The sequence below is a fragment of the Frieseomelitta varia genome, unplaced genomic scaffold (genome assembly GCF_011392965.1).
Source record: "Frieseomelitta varia isolate USP_RPSP 00005682 unplaced genomic scaffold, Fvar_1.2 scaffold_153, whole genome shotgun sequence".
In the NCBI taxonomy this organism is placed as follows: Eukaryota; Metazoa; Arthropoda; class Insecta; order Hymenoptera; family Apidae; genus Frieseomelitta; species Frieseomelitta varia.
In genome coordinates this window covers 81,749-95,987 of record NW_025109228.1, presented here as the reverse complement: position 1 = coordinate 95,987, position 14,239 = coordinate 81,749, and positions in this window count along the sequence as shown.

Sequence of the window (14,239 nt, the reverse complement as noted above, 5' to 3'; positions counted from 1 at the left end):
ATTAATATTCTCTTGCGCTGGTGTGATATATTTTTCGTCCCAAAATTGCAATAATATTCTCTCAGTTTTAAATATATATATAAAGTGCAACCACAGGCGAGACAAATAATAAATTTATTGCTTCTCAGTAATTTCTATCCAGCGATACCGTGCCGACGAGTTTAAAAGGGAAGCGACGAATTATTGTATACGGCTTGGTCACTCGTTATGGTCCGCAATCGGTTCGCCAGCCCCGTTCCGACAAATTTTCGGCACTTCTCTTGCTATCGAACTTATTTCGAACAATTCGAACTATGAAATTTTTAACTGACTGTCGGATCGACACTGGAAGTCGTGATAATTCAGAATTTCGGATCTTCGATCGCAAACGCCATTTGCGTAATTTATTCCAATATTATTATTTACCACCCAACGTTGATGCCACTAGTCCGATTCGATCCGACAGTTTTCACCAAGCTACGGTTCGGAACGGTCAATAATAACAGTTAATTGAAACGCCCAGCAAAAGTCCAGAAGAGAAATTCGAGGCGAAAGGAAAACACACGGCGAAAAACGATCGTGGTCTCGTTGAGATTCCGCGGCGCGGAAACGAGGCGAGTTTCGCGGCGATTTATAATGAAACGCGGGGGATTTCAAACTGGCGTGGCCCGGCGGTGAAAAATACCGACGAAGGTCGGTGTGTCGCCGGCCGGGGAAAATCTTGTATATTTCATGAAGTGCAACGCCGTGAGGGGGGCGGAAGAGGGCCGGGACCACTCGCGGCGGGTTTTCCGGAAGTGGCACTTGAACTTGTTGAGAACCGGCGGAGAACCTCGTCACGACACACCGGCAGAAATAATTTGCACAGTCAATATTACAAATTGCCGCGAATTAAATTCGACGCGGCGCGACGCGCAACGTTGATTATTCTTCACCCTCTACGAGCACCCTCCCGGTCCGTTTTTAACCCGCTGGAACGAGCCGTGTCAGGTTAAAAAAACAATGTAAAATATATTTATTACAATAAATTATTGTTCGTATAATATCGCTCATTGGAAATAAATTGCAGCGCATTAATAAGCTCTTAATTGAACCTCATTCGACAGATTTTTACATTTCTCGAATCGCGAAAACTCTTCGTAGGAAAGTGTATCGTTCATAAATACACTGAACTATATAACCGTTATATATATATATTAGGTAACGTCGTTTTTTGAAAATTTCTAAAATTGAAAAAAAATGCAACAACTCGATGGAACGTTGTTCAAAACGCTGTTCCATCTGACGCTGAATCGTTTCGTTCGAGCAGGGTAGTTTCGCGTAACGTGGCTGATGCATCATTTTCTGAAATGACATCTCACACGGAAATAAACTGCGGCTGCGTGCTGCCGTGCAAATGGAATAAATTGTAGGAATTCGTTTAACACACTAACACGTCATTTCAACCATGAGCAAACATACGCGAACGCGCGCGCGCGTGCACGCGCTCCTCGCATACTGAGGCAATTAGGGATTGGCCACCGAAATGCAACAAATTACAATACCGAAACGTTTCATCATCAGCTAATTACCAATTAATTATGCCGTAATGCAGACGCTATTCACATCTGTTTACCATACTTTATTGGGGGAGGAAGGGAGGGAGACGACGTAGACAGGGAGACTCGCATTCATGATTTTGTGTTAATCCTTCGGTCTAATTTAACGTCGGTATAAGTATATAAACTGCCTTAACAAGGCATAGTTGTCAATTGGCCCCATGAATTATTAACCTTTCCGCGTTATCGAAACGAGAAGATTAACCGGCTAAATTTACTGCTAAACAGTGGAAATTTTGCATCTGCTCGCTGCGTTTGTTCGTTCGTTGTATTAATAAATGAGCTCTCTCTCTCTCTCTCTCTCTCTCTCTTTCTCTCGAACGTCGAACTCGAAATTACGGAATCCCTCTGAAATTGAATGAATGAGAAACGAAATTGTGCTTCGAGAGACATTTGAATAGGGGATTCCTTTTTTTCTTTTTTCGTTAAAAAAATAAAATGGCCAATATTAGAGCAGAATTGTGGAAGTTTATCGAAAGATGTTCAAACGGTGAGAGGCTTTTCGAAATTTGTTGTTCGGAATTGGAATTGGCATCATTTTATCGGAAAATCGGGGATTTGCTGCCAGATATTTCGCTCGCGGTGTGTAAAAAAAAAAAAAAAAAAAAAAGAAAAAAAGAAAAACGGATTTATTTATTTTTTTAAACATCCCGTCGCAAAAGCGATCAATCCCCCGACGTTTGACGGATTTCAAATTTTAGAAATTTGACACGCCCGCAAATGACTTTTATTTCGAAATTTAGTTTCCCAAATATTTCGCTAACGAAGTGATCAATTGCTCGACACTTGACAGCCACGGATTTTAGAAACGACGCACTGAATTTATTTTTCCGTCTTCTTTTTTTCAAGTATTTCGTTGTCAAAATGATCGAAAACGTCGGCGAAAGGAAATAGGTGAAAAAAAAAGGAGGGAAGAGAGGAAGGAAACAGCAAGGATTGCTCCAGGATTTATTTCCTCCAATTTACTGCCGCACGAACGGTAAACATTCAACAAATAATATAAAATGTCGGAACAGCAGCGATTTGTTCTCGATAAAGAATCAACGAGAGTACTAAGGCGCATGAAATACGAGACTACTTTTACCGACTAGTCCTCCCTCGATATTTTATTGAAACGCGTAACAACGTATCGACTCTCGTGGCACTGCGCTTTATCACGGTACGGCTCGCGACGTGTACATCACGATTTTCATAATTCCGCGTTCCGGCGATTTTACAAATAATATATCGAATTTTGCTTTCCAATTAAATAAGACAAATGACGCGATTCCCTTTAAATAAACACGGCGACAACCGTTCTTTATTCAATCGATATTATATCGGTTAATGTCGGTAAAGTCCGTTCAATTGATACAGAAATTAAAAAATAAATGAAAAATTGCCCGATTAATTTATGGCAATTATCCATCGCGTCGCGCGTGCAAATAAACTTCATAAACTGGACGCGAGATTCCATTAAAATGTACACGTACCGCGAAACGTGCATTTAGACGCGTGTATTTAATTAAATATAAACGAATTGCCGGGTGAATGTGAAAATCAGAAAATTGGGTGAATGAATTCACATCGTTCTCGTTGGTGTCTCGCGTGATGCGTACGAGGCGAAATTGATTAACATATTGCGGCGTATTTACGTGAAGTTTTGAGCTTAGAGTGCTTGCGATCGAGAGAACAAGGGAAAAAGATGACAATAGTTCAGCCATCACACTTTTATACTGTGCTCTTTGTGATGACAAATTCGTATTTATACGAAATTAAAGAAAGTTATATTACGTACATTATATATTACATTGTAAACTATATTATGTATAATATGTATATTATATACAGATTATACGATGCGACGTATAGTCGGCAGGTTTCTGATGATAATTAAAAAAGCAAAACCATTACAGAGATCTCAATTATAAAACATCATAAATACTTTGGGTTGTATTTTGTATATTTGATTATATTATAATCTCGTATATTTATATACGATAAATATATATTATATATATATTATAAATATATATTTATATACGATAAACTCGTATATTTGATTATATATATGATTATAATTCAAATATACTATAGTTGATTATATTATATGATAAATTCGTATTTATATGAAATTTAAAGAACTATATTATGTACAATGTATACATACATTATATTACAAACTATATCGTATATAATACGTACATTATACATAGATTTATATATAGACAGATCGTACAATCAAAACAGCAAATTGCCAATGCATTTCCCCGCACTCTGCGTGTCTTTGTGTCACCAAATTCCCCACAAGCGCAAAGAGATCCGATATAATTCTAAAAGCTACAACCCGAGGAGCTAAGCAGCCAAGCGCCGCTCGCCACAAATCATAATTTCGCCGCGAACTAAATCCCCCCGGCCGAAGTTCAAGCCCCTCGACCAAACTCTGGCTTCAATCACCGGTTCCCTAAACAATTCCTCGTCTCAACATCCCCCCGACCCAGGCCATCGTCAAACTCTCCCTCGCCCTCGTCCAACTAATTCTCCGGAGAACAACAAAGTAGAAGAAGAACGCACGGGCGCGGCAGACACTCGACCCCCAACATGTCGAGGAACATCCAGACCGTGTTCTCCTCCGCCAAGGGCCAAGGGAGAGAAGAGAGAGAGAGAGAGAGTGGCTGCACCGAGGTCGCTAAAAAAGGCATATGCGAAATGAGCTGCCAAGCACCCTCTGGAGATTCCTTCTGTCCATTATACAAGACCGTGGTGTGCTTCCGTTAACTACCGCCTCGCGAGGAGAGCTTTGCAAACTGCTCACGCTCGTTGTCCCCATCGTCGTCATCGTCGACGTGGTTCGTTCAGCGACGAGAGGGGGAGGAGGAAAGGAGCACCGAGTTCCAAATCGTGGCACGAAAGGAGGGAGAAGAGACATACACAGAGAGAGAGAGAGAGAGAGAGAGAGAGAAGGGTTGGTGGCCGAGAGGGAAGCTTGCGGTTAGGGTTATTAATGGGCAGGGCGTGACACCCCGCGAAATAACCTCCCCAGCCTCGGTCTCGTACTTGCCAGGACCAAGCACTCCGGTGGCCAGTCGCTTGTCTCCCCTTGTAGGCGTTAACTGGGCCAACTGCTCGTTTTCAAGAATTAAGCCCCTTTCCCCCTTCCAACCCTTCTTTCTTTTCCTCTTCTTAGTTCTTCTGGGAATTAGCACTCTTCACCCTCCCATCTTTCCTTCTTCATTTTCGAGGATTTTGGCCTCTGGACACGATGTTCATGGAACAGTTTGCTACGTACGTGCACCGTTTGCCTGGCCTGCCAACACTTATAATAGTTTAACTAATAGTTGCATGTTGCAATTTGATAGAATTCTATCTTGGGATTTGTCTGTCTCTCACAATCTGTTGAATATTCCAAACGTGAAACGAGCATGCAATATTTTTCCTACATACTTTCCCTTGTACGACGTTCCAGTAGATTTATGGCATGTAATTGTAATTAATGTTAACATATAGTACTATAATACTGTAGTTATAATATTATAGTATTATGATGTATTAATATGTACAGTATATCTATAGTACAATGTACTAATATATACATAGTGTTACAATATATTAATATGTACAGTATATTTGTAGTATAATGTACCAATATATACATGTCAATTGTCACTTTTATAATTAATACACTGTGGTTAACATTATTAATTATATTAATATCATATTACATTAATATTATATTGTATAATATAATTATATTCATATTATATTGTATAATATTATAATTAGATTAATATTATCTTGTATAATATTATAATTAGATTAATATTATCTTGTATAATATTATAATTGCATTAATATTATCTTGTATAATATTATAATTAGATTAATATTATCTTGTATAATATTATAATTATATTAATATTACATTGTATAATATTATAATTAGATTAATATTATCTTGTATAATAATATTATAATATTATAATTATATTAATATTATATTATATTAATTATAGTAATATTTTAGTCAGCAGCTACAGTTCACAATATATGAAATTAAACATTGAATTTCTCTTTTCCACGCTCTTCGACTTCTCTCCCTTTCTCTTTCGTTTTCGAGAACTGTACCTCCCCCTCTTTTTTACCTGCCTCGCGCTGCAACTTCCTCTTTTTCCCTTCTTAGATTTTTATTCGCTCGTCGGCAGCCTTCAACCACTCATACTCCTCCCTTTCTCCCTTTCTTTCTCTCTCTCTCTCTCTCTCTCTCTCTCTCTCTCTCTCTCTCTCTCTCTCTCTCTCTCAGTTTTCATTACGTTTTTGCTGCCGTTTTTCCGGCGACTTGCAAACCTTCCAGCCACTTCTCCACTCGACTCTCGCGAACCGTGTGCCTTCCCCTCGTTCGAGCATCCCGGCATGCAGTTGGCAATTATCTCCGCCGGGACGGTGGTTTGGGAAACCCACGGAGGGATGAGGGCCAAAGCCACGGATTGCGCCGCGGTACACGGGTTTCCTTGAGCTTTTTCAAAGCTCGTTCTTTTGTCTTCAGGTTTCAATGCATGCTCGCTCGAGTCTTTCGAACGACTCTCATTCGAGGGCCTCGGACGAGGTGATTTGGTCGTCGAGAATTAACGCCAGCCTTTAATCAAAATATATTCTATTCATTCGTTGTCAAAACATTCTGGGTCACGGTGATTTAAATGGCGATGTACAGGGTGATTTGCGCGTAACTTTGCACACCGGAGGCAACTTCTAAATTATCAGTCGTCCGATGAAAAATTATTTAATACAGAGGTTGTATGGTTCAAAATGATCTTTATTATTATTTTTTTTTTTTTTTTTAGTTGGATCATATACTTTTTTCCGTAAATCGGAATAATATTAAATTCCAAATAAAAAAGTATTTAATCTATAAATGTACAAGACAACTAAACGAATAATTAGATTTATGTTTCTGTCAATTTTGTCGAAAGTACTGATATTCTTCAAGCAATTGTAAGAAGAGAAAGTCTGATAATTGACTAGTTTGATTGTTCCAGTGTTAAAATAGCGTATGATCATTGAAGATAGTTAAGTATTTCATTATCGAAGTTGTACTTTGATTATCAAAGTGCAATTAAGTACAAATGTTATTATTAATGCTGTATTATTACAATCTACATTCTTCAAATAACGATCAAACAAAGAATTTCACCGTGAAACGTTGCTCATTTGTATTAATTAATTATTTGTATTATGCGATCGTTGAATTATTTGTAATTATTTGTATTATCATTCGCTTTCGCTTGTACATCGATTAACGAGGATTAAATTGTTCCCATTTGCGCCAATAATTACCACAGAAAACAGTAAAGGTATTTTGTTCGTTCTCTTCGAAATTCTCCTCCGTCGTCAGTCGTCAGTTTCCAGAGCGAAGAATCTGCCGTATTACTCAAAATGTAATTTGCCAAGTTCGAAAACGTGGATAAAAGTTCGTCGCTGGGAAATTTTAGTGTACATCGGCCGGATAATATGAGCGTAACATGTGTGTTGAGCACAGAAATAGTTTCGTGATTAACGGGCGGGCAAGTATTTCCAAGCTAATAAATTCAACGTGAAATTGGAACTTCCAATAGCAAAACACATTTTTAATTAAATTTTCAACGAATTATTACACACGGCGGCGCGGAGATTTATATTACAATGAAATTCCACTCGCTGAAATTCAATGAGTTTACGTAATTTTGTAATTTGTAATTAATTCGCGCGTATTCCCGTGTATTATTTCCACGAGTTGCTATGTGCATAGCTCGTGACGTTGCGAGCCACGTCACGTCTTTGTTACCATCGTCATAATTTGAAACGAACGAAAGGAAACCCGTCTCGTTCATGCACGTTCGCATTATTACGTGATTCGTGCTGCTCGTGTAAATTACATTTCCACAAGGAGGACGAAACTCGTACGTACATCTGTACAGCGTGATTCATTAATTATATTGCATGATCTAAATCGAAAATAAACGAAAGAGAAATTCACACACGATGGGTTTACACTCTGTGTTACATGTTTAAAAAAAAAAAAAAAAAGAAAAGACACTAAAAAACAATCCCATTTGTTCCTCACGTGTCACGAATAAATGATAAATTTTGAAACCTGATAAAATTTCATTATCATCCTATTATTATTATATTATTATTCACATCTCGATCCACAGATTGCGACACGTTTATATTTCATATTTCACGTCTATGTTAGTTTGTTATTTTATTCCATTATTAGTTTGTACAATCGCCCTTCGCAATATGACTGAGAAATTGGGAAACTGGTGTCGCGATTGTTTGCTAGCTGAAAATAGATCCGTAAACGCGGCTGGAGAACGAGCGCGGTCGAATGGAATTAGCAACCCGTTCCCATTTAAATTTGTAAATCGCCGGCGCAGCGACGTTTCACCCCGGTGAAATCGCGCGGAGCGAGACCGCCGGACGATTAAAGCGATAATAATAATCGCGAAACGATTCATTACGGGCCGCTCGGTTTCATTCACGGAACGAGCCGGCCCTGTTTCACCCTTTTCACCCTCGAATCAGCCAATTTCGACCCTTGAAATGATCCGCGAGGGGGACGGCGAATTAGCTCTCGGCAACTTTCACGAAATGTCGCGAAATAGCAGGCGGCTCGCAAATGACACGATTCAACTCCCGATGAAACTCCTAACACTTGTAATTCTATCGAGTTTTTTTTTGTTTTCGAAGTTTGTACCGGCTCGAACTTTACAAAATTGCATTCGACACGGTTAGAGTGACTGTGAGTTGAAGACGATTTCCCCTTTTTCAAGTTCTAATCAAGTTCAATTTCATTTAGAAAGTTTCATTTACATTGTTGTCGATCTTCTAACGAAGCAGCATTTTCATAAAAATCCATATATGCAAGTTCCATCACTCGTGCTTTAATTTTGGTTTATTTTCTCCAAATTTAATCAATGAATCCCGATCAACGAAGCCACCGAGTCACGATTGAAATCTTCGTCCGTCATCGAACAGGCGAAGGAAAAATTTCAAAAAATTAAATCAAATATTGGTATGCGATTATTATTATGTGTGTGAGGAGAATTCTCAGCGATCGAGAGTATGGAACAAAGGGGGATAATAATAATCTCGGAATAAACGAAAGAACGGAGCGCGGACAAAGGGAATAAATCAAACGCCGACCGAAAAGATTTGTCGATGCTCTCGAGCAGATAACGTTCTTCTTCGCCGACCTAGCGTTTAATTAATAACCACCACGCCCGCGAGTAATTGCAAAGAAAAGAAAGACGCAGCGAAACAGAGACGCAGCTGCATCGCGGTGAAATTAAAACCAATTCCAACCGGATCTCTCTCCGTTCTTTCCTCTCGGCTCCGCCCAATGACGATCACGCGCGAAAACCTGCACCTGCACTCCCTGCGCGATACAATCCCCCGACAAAACAGCGCTATAATTATGCGCTGTAAATTATCACCGGTTGTCTAATGCACGGGGATAATATTCGAGCGACGCGCGTAATTAATTTCGTTGCCGCCATTTGCGGCCGGAACCTTTCATCGAGAGCTGGCCATTTCACTCGATTCGCGTTCGATCGCTTCGAAGATGATGGATTTTCCCGCGTTTTAATTATCGAGCCACCGGCGGAGATAATAATTAGTATTATTATTATTAGGCGGAGATAACGAAATTGAATGTTAATCATTACGAGTTACGAGCGTGCTGGTGGAAGGGAAATGAAAGTAGAACTGCGCTGGCAACTGATTGGCGGACCGTAACGAGTGACCAAGCCAAGTATAGTGACCAACCAAGACAATGAATTGGTCGCTTTCTTTTCGAACTCGTCGGTATGATATCGCTGGATAGAAATGATCGAGAAGTAAGAGCTTTGCCTATTTTGTTTTAATTAAATATATTTTACAAGAAGACATTACAATTTTAACAAAAAATTCATGTTGTATATTCAGGAGATTCATAATATACAGGTAAGATGGAGAAATTTTACACGTAAATCGATAAATATATCAAATATTCGTGTGACTTACTTCGTGAGTTTAAATTTGAGGATTGAAAAGATTCGTGTTCAGCGTTTGAAAAAGATCACATCGTAGCAGTTTTGTCGTTCATAAATTCGAAGCAAAGGAATTAAATTAAATTCAAATAGCTTCGTTTCGTAAATCGTCATTGAATCTCAAAATTGGAAATGAAATACTGAAACGGTCGTTGAAAAAATACATACGTGGAAGTTATTATTTTTTTCTTTTTACTCGAACCTACGTTATTTGGAACAAAACGCAGTTAAAGCCCCTGGTTTCGTGTAAAACGAAATTTAAATTACAACACAGCAATAATTATATTATTAATTGTATCTCTTAGTATACTAATTATATTATATTATATTAATTTAATTATATATTATTAGTATACTAATTATACTATTATTATATTATTGTATAATTATTAGTATACTAATTATATTATTATTATATGGTTGTCCAATTATTAGTATATTATATTATATTATTATATTATAATAATTATTAGTATATTATATTATATTAATTTAATCTATATATTATATTAATAATAATTTAATTATATATTAATTTAATTTCACAGAATAAATATAACAGAATGAAGAAAAAATAATAATATACAAAACTTGGAGAAACATTCGAAATATATAGAATCTGACAAAAAAGTACTTGAAATATTCCAACAATTATTTCAGATTTGAACAAATATTACGTAGAATTTTACACGAATTTTAGACAAGAGCTTACCTCAACGACTTGCCCGCGAAATTCAAACTTCACGCGAAGAACACCTCTTACACATCCATTGCTCTCGATCTTCTCGAATATTCACCGCGACGCTCGCTATCCAGAGACTCGTACACAATTTACAAGCACGTTTCGCCACGATTTTATCGCGGGTCCGATCACGGGTGGCGAGCGTTAGAGGCGCGTTAGCTCGCGAAGACGCGATGAATATGCAAGACGCGGATAGCGGAGAGTTATTGCCTGGGGGTGTTGTATGCAGGTAACTACAAGGACGACCATAATGCTGCAAGTAATGCGAATTTGCTTGACAAGTAGTCGGGGCCGTTCGCCGGGCCGCATTCGTAATCAGCTTCGACTCCTCTTAGCCCCGAAACAGTTGTTCGGGAATTCCGCGCGCGAACACAGCCGCACACCGCTTCGTCAAACGCGTTCTACGTGTGTCCATCTACGATGACCAAGTCGCCGCCAGTTTCCGTGAGAAACGACGCGAATTACGATCTCTCTCTCTCTCTCTCTCTCTGTTGGACGTTCGTGGTAGACGTAATCGTCCGAGCATTTTCGCGCTGGGAAATCGAGGCACGAAATTTTCGCCGAGCGCCGCACTCGGCCGGATTTTCGGCAAGATTCGGGTCGTTTTGTCGGGGCTAGCAGTTGTTGCATCGACTACCAACGAACACGTTGCAACGGCGTGCGGCGAAAATCGTAGCGGAGCGATCTCGAATACGAACGCGAGTCGATCTTTCGTTCCTTTTGTTAGCTGCGAAAACTATTTGCATCTGGCGTTTATTAGACGTCACTGCCCGTGCAATGTTGTTGGATATCATATTGAGGATTTTAATACCGTTCATGCATCTCGTTTCAGTTTCACTGTTTTTATTTTATTATCAAACATTTTCTCGTAATGCGTAATTAATGAACATTTTTAGAACATTCGTTCTACTGTTCTACTAATTTTATTTTTACCTTTTATTGATTTTACTTCTAATTATTTCCCTCTTGTTCGACTATTTTAACTAATTTTATTTCTACTCGTTTTATACCGATATTGTTCCCACTTATTTTATACTAATTTTATTTCCAAATATTTTCCACTCGTTCTACTATTCAAAAAGCGAGCAATTCGATGAGCCGCCAATTTTTTTAGTTTGATGAAAATGACATCGAAACAGAGATACAATAAATATTACAGTATAAAAGTTACCAGCGTTGCGCGTCACTTTTGCACAATCGATAAACTATTTATGGAAGCAGGATTTCGTAATAAATCATTCATTCTCAAAGCTAACGCCCTGGCAAATGGTCCTTTGCCATCCGCCCAAAATTGAAAATTCAAAAAGAGAGAGAAACAGGAAAAGAAATTAAAATTAAAACCCGTAAAAGCGTAATCCCCGATCGAACGAAAATAAACCCTCGCCGGGAACGGGAAAATGTTCCGCCCGGCGATAAATAAACCACCCCGCAGTGGTAACAAACCGCCGGTCGTTCTATTCCATTTCATTTCTCTCAATCTCACGCCAGCGAAAAGAGCAGAAAGCACCAGTTTCCTGCACAGCCGAGGGGGGAGAAGGCGACTCCCCGTTTGCTTCAGACTTCTCAGCCCCGTCGTTTTTCACCGTCCTTTCTCGCGAAACAACCCCCTCCTCCTCGCCGTAAGCTATCCTCTCGCTTCGGGTAAACTTTTGTATCCCCGGGACGGAATATCGGCGTGTAAGTATCGAGTCGATGAGGCTGACGATCGCGAGCTAAACGCGAGGCTTTCGATCGCGAGATAGAAGTGGCTTTAAAAGTTTCTTCCGCCATCCACTGAGGGGGGCGGAGAGCTTCTCGCGGCTCGGACGCGACCGGAAGTATCGGAACGGCGACGATGCACACGCGTCGTTGCATTATTTACCACGGATTACCGTGAGTCGGCTCGTATCATATCCGCGGCGGAGTTTCAGCTCTTTTCCCACCCCCGGGCGAGAGACGAGACGAATATTTAAAGAGCCGTCGGCAGAGACCGGACGATTTGCTGCACTTTGACTCTGTTTTCTTTTTTCGTTTCTTATCGTTCGTCTAGGCGAACAATAAGACAAGTGAATTTGATTCTCTTAAAACTGTGATCTCGTTTCTTTCTCCTCTTTTTCTCTTTATTTTTTGGATGTTGTTGGATGTGTAATTGAATAGCGGACGATCTGATTTTTTTTTTTTAATTTTCTAGGTGACGGGGAAACAATGCGATTTAATTTGTCACTTTTCGCAGTTCTATTACATCGCTTTTACATTTTGCCGAATGTCATTGAGCAAATGAAATTCAAACAGAGATCGGTTTTATTTGGTTTCATTTGTTGTAATGGAGTTTCGAGAATTTTTGAAATATTGTCTAAAATTTTTAAATAACAGTACAATAATTTGACAAGTGCCCATTATGTTAAGAAATTTGAGATGAGTCAATTTGAGTAATAAATATTAATATATATCATCAATATGATATATATCATAAATATTAATATATATAATATATTATCAATGTGAGTAATAAATATTAATATAAATTATTATTATTGTATTTATATAACATAAAGTATATTGGCAAAAATAGTAATTTATATTGATATTTATATATATTTATTTATTAACATTTATATAAATGTGATATATCAATGAACATTAGATGAATATATGCAGAATATATTAGTAAATAAATTACTAAGAAAAAAGAAGATATGTTTCGAACATTCGTTTCTCAGTATGCCAAGTAGACTAAAAATTATTTTACTAAATAATTCTTCTGAGTTCAATAATTAACATTCTTAAATATCGAATCCTGAAATCTCTCAAACTCAACGATCACTCTAAATATTATACGCTTTCAATATCATTATTAATTACTATATTGTACACTTTCTAAATATTAGACAGATTATTCTTAAAGGATTTTCAAGTATAATAATTTTCGCGAAAAGAAACCCATGAGAAATCTTTGAATCTAAGGCTGACACCATCTCCGATTCTCGGCCTCTATATCGGATCAAGTATCCATCTTCGTCTCCTCTCTTATTCGATCAGACCCGCGGCCCCGTAAATCCGCGGATCGAAGATCAAAAAGCGCGGCCGGACGACAAAAGACAAGAAGAAAGAGAGCCCAGGCACCACGGGAAAAACAAAGTGGCCGAAGCGAGGCAAACAACGTCCACTTACACGCTGCGTCGCTCGAACAACAAAGCGCATCGATCATCTCTCCCCCTATCGTAGAAACTAGGCCATACACATGGAAACAACAAGCTTCGAGCTAAAGATACAAGATAAAATGGCTGTTTCGACGTGCCTCGCGCGTCGATATTATCCGTCGCGAATCTGAGAGACGCGAGGGAAATGGATCGAAATGCCAACACTGTACTCCGAGATCGTACGGAGATCTGATAGATCGCGCGAAGGGTGAACAGGAATTTCGAACGAATTTAATATTATATAGTATTATAATATTATATAGTATTTAATATTATATAATATTATATAATGATAATATGTTCTTTAAATAATAATAATATAATAATAATTTAATATAATATTAATTATAGTATGTTATATAATATTATATAATAATAATATGCTGTTTAAATAATAATAATATAATAATACATACATAATATTATATATTATATAATAATATTATATAAATATATAATAATAATTTAATATTACATAATATTATATTATATAACATATTATATAATTATTATAATATTAAATAATTATAATAAATATAATTATAATGTTATATAATATTATATAATGATAATATGTTGGTTAAATAATAATAATATAATGATACTAATATTATATATTATATAATAATATTATATAAATATATAATAATATAATAATACAATATAATAATATTAAATAATTATAATATGTTATAT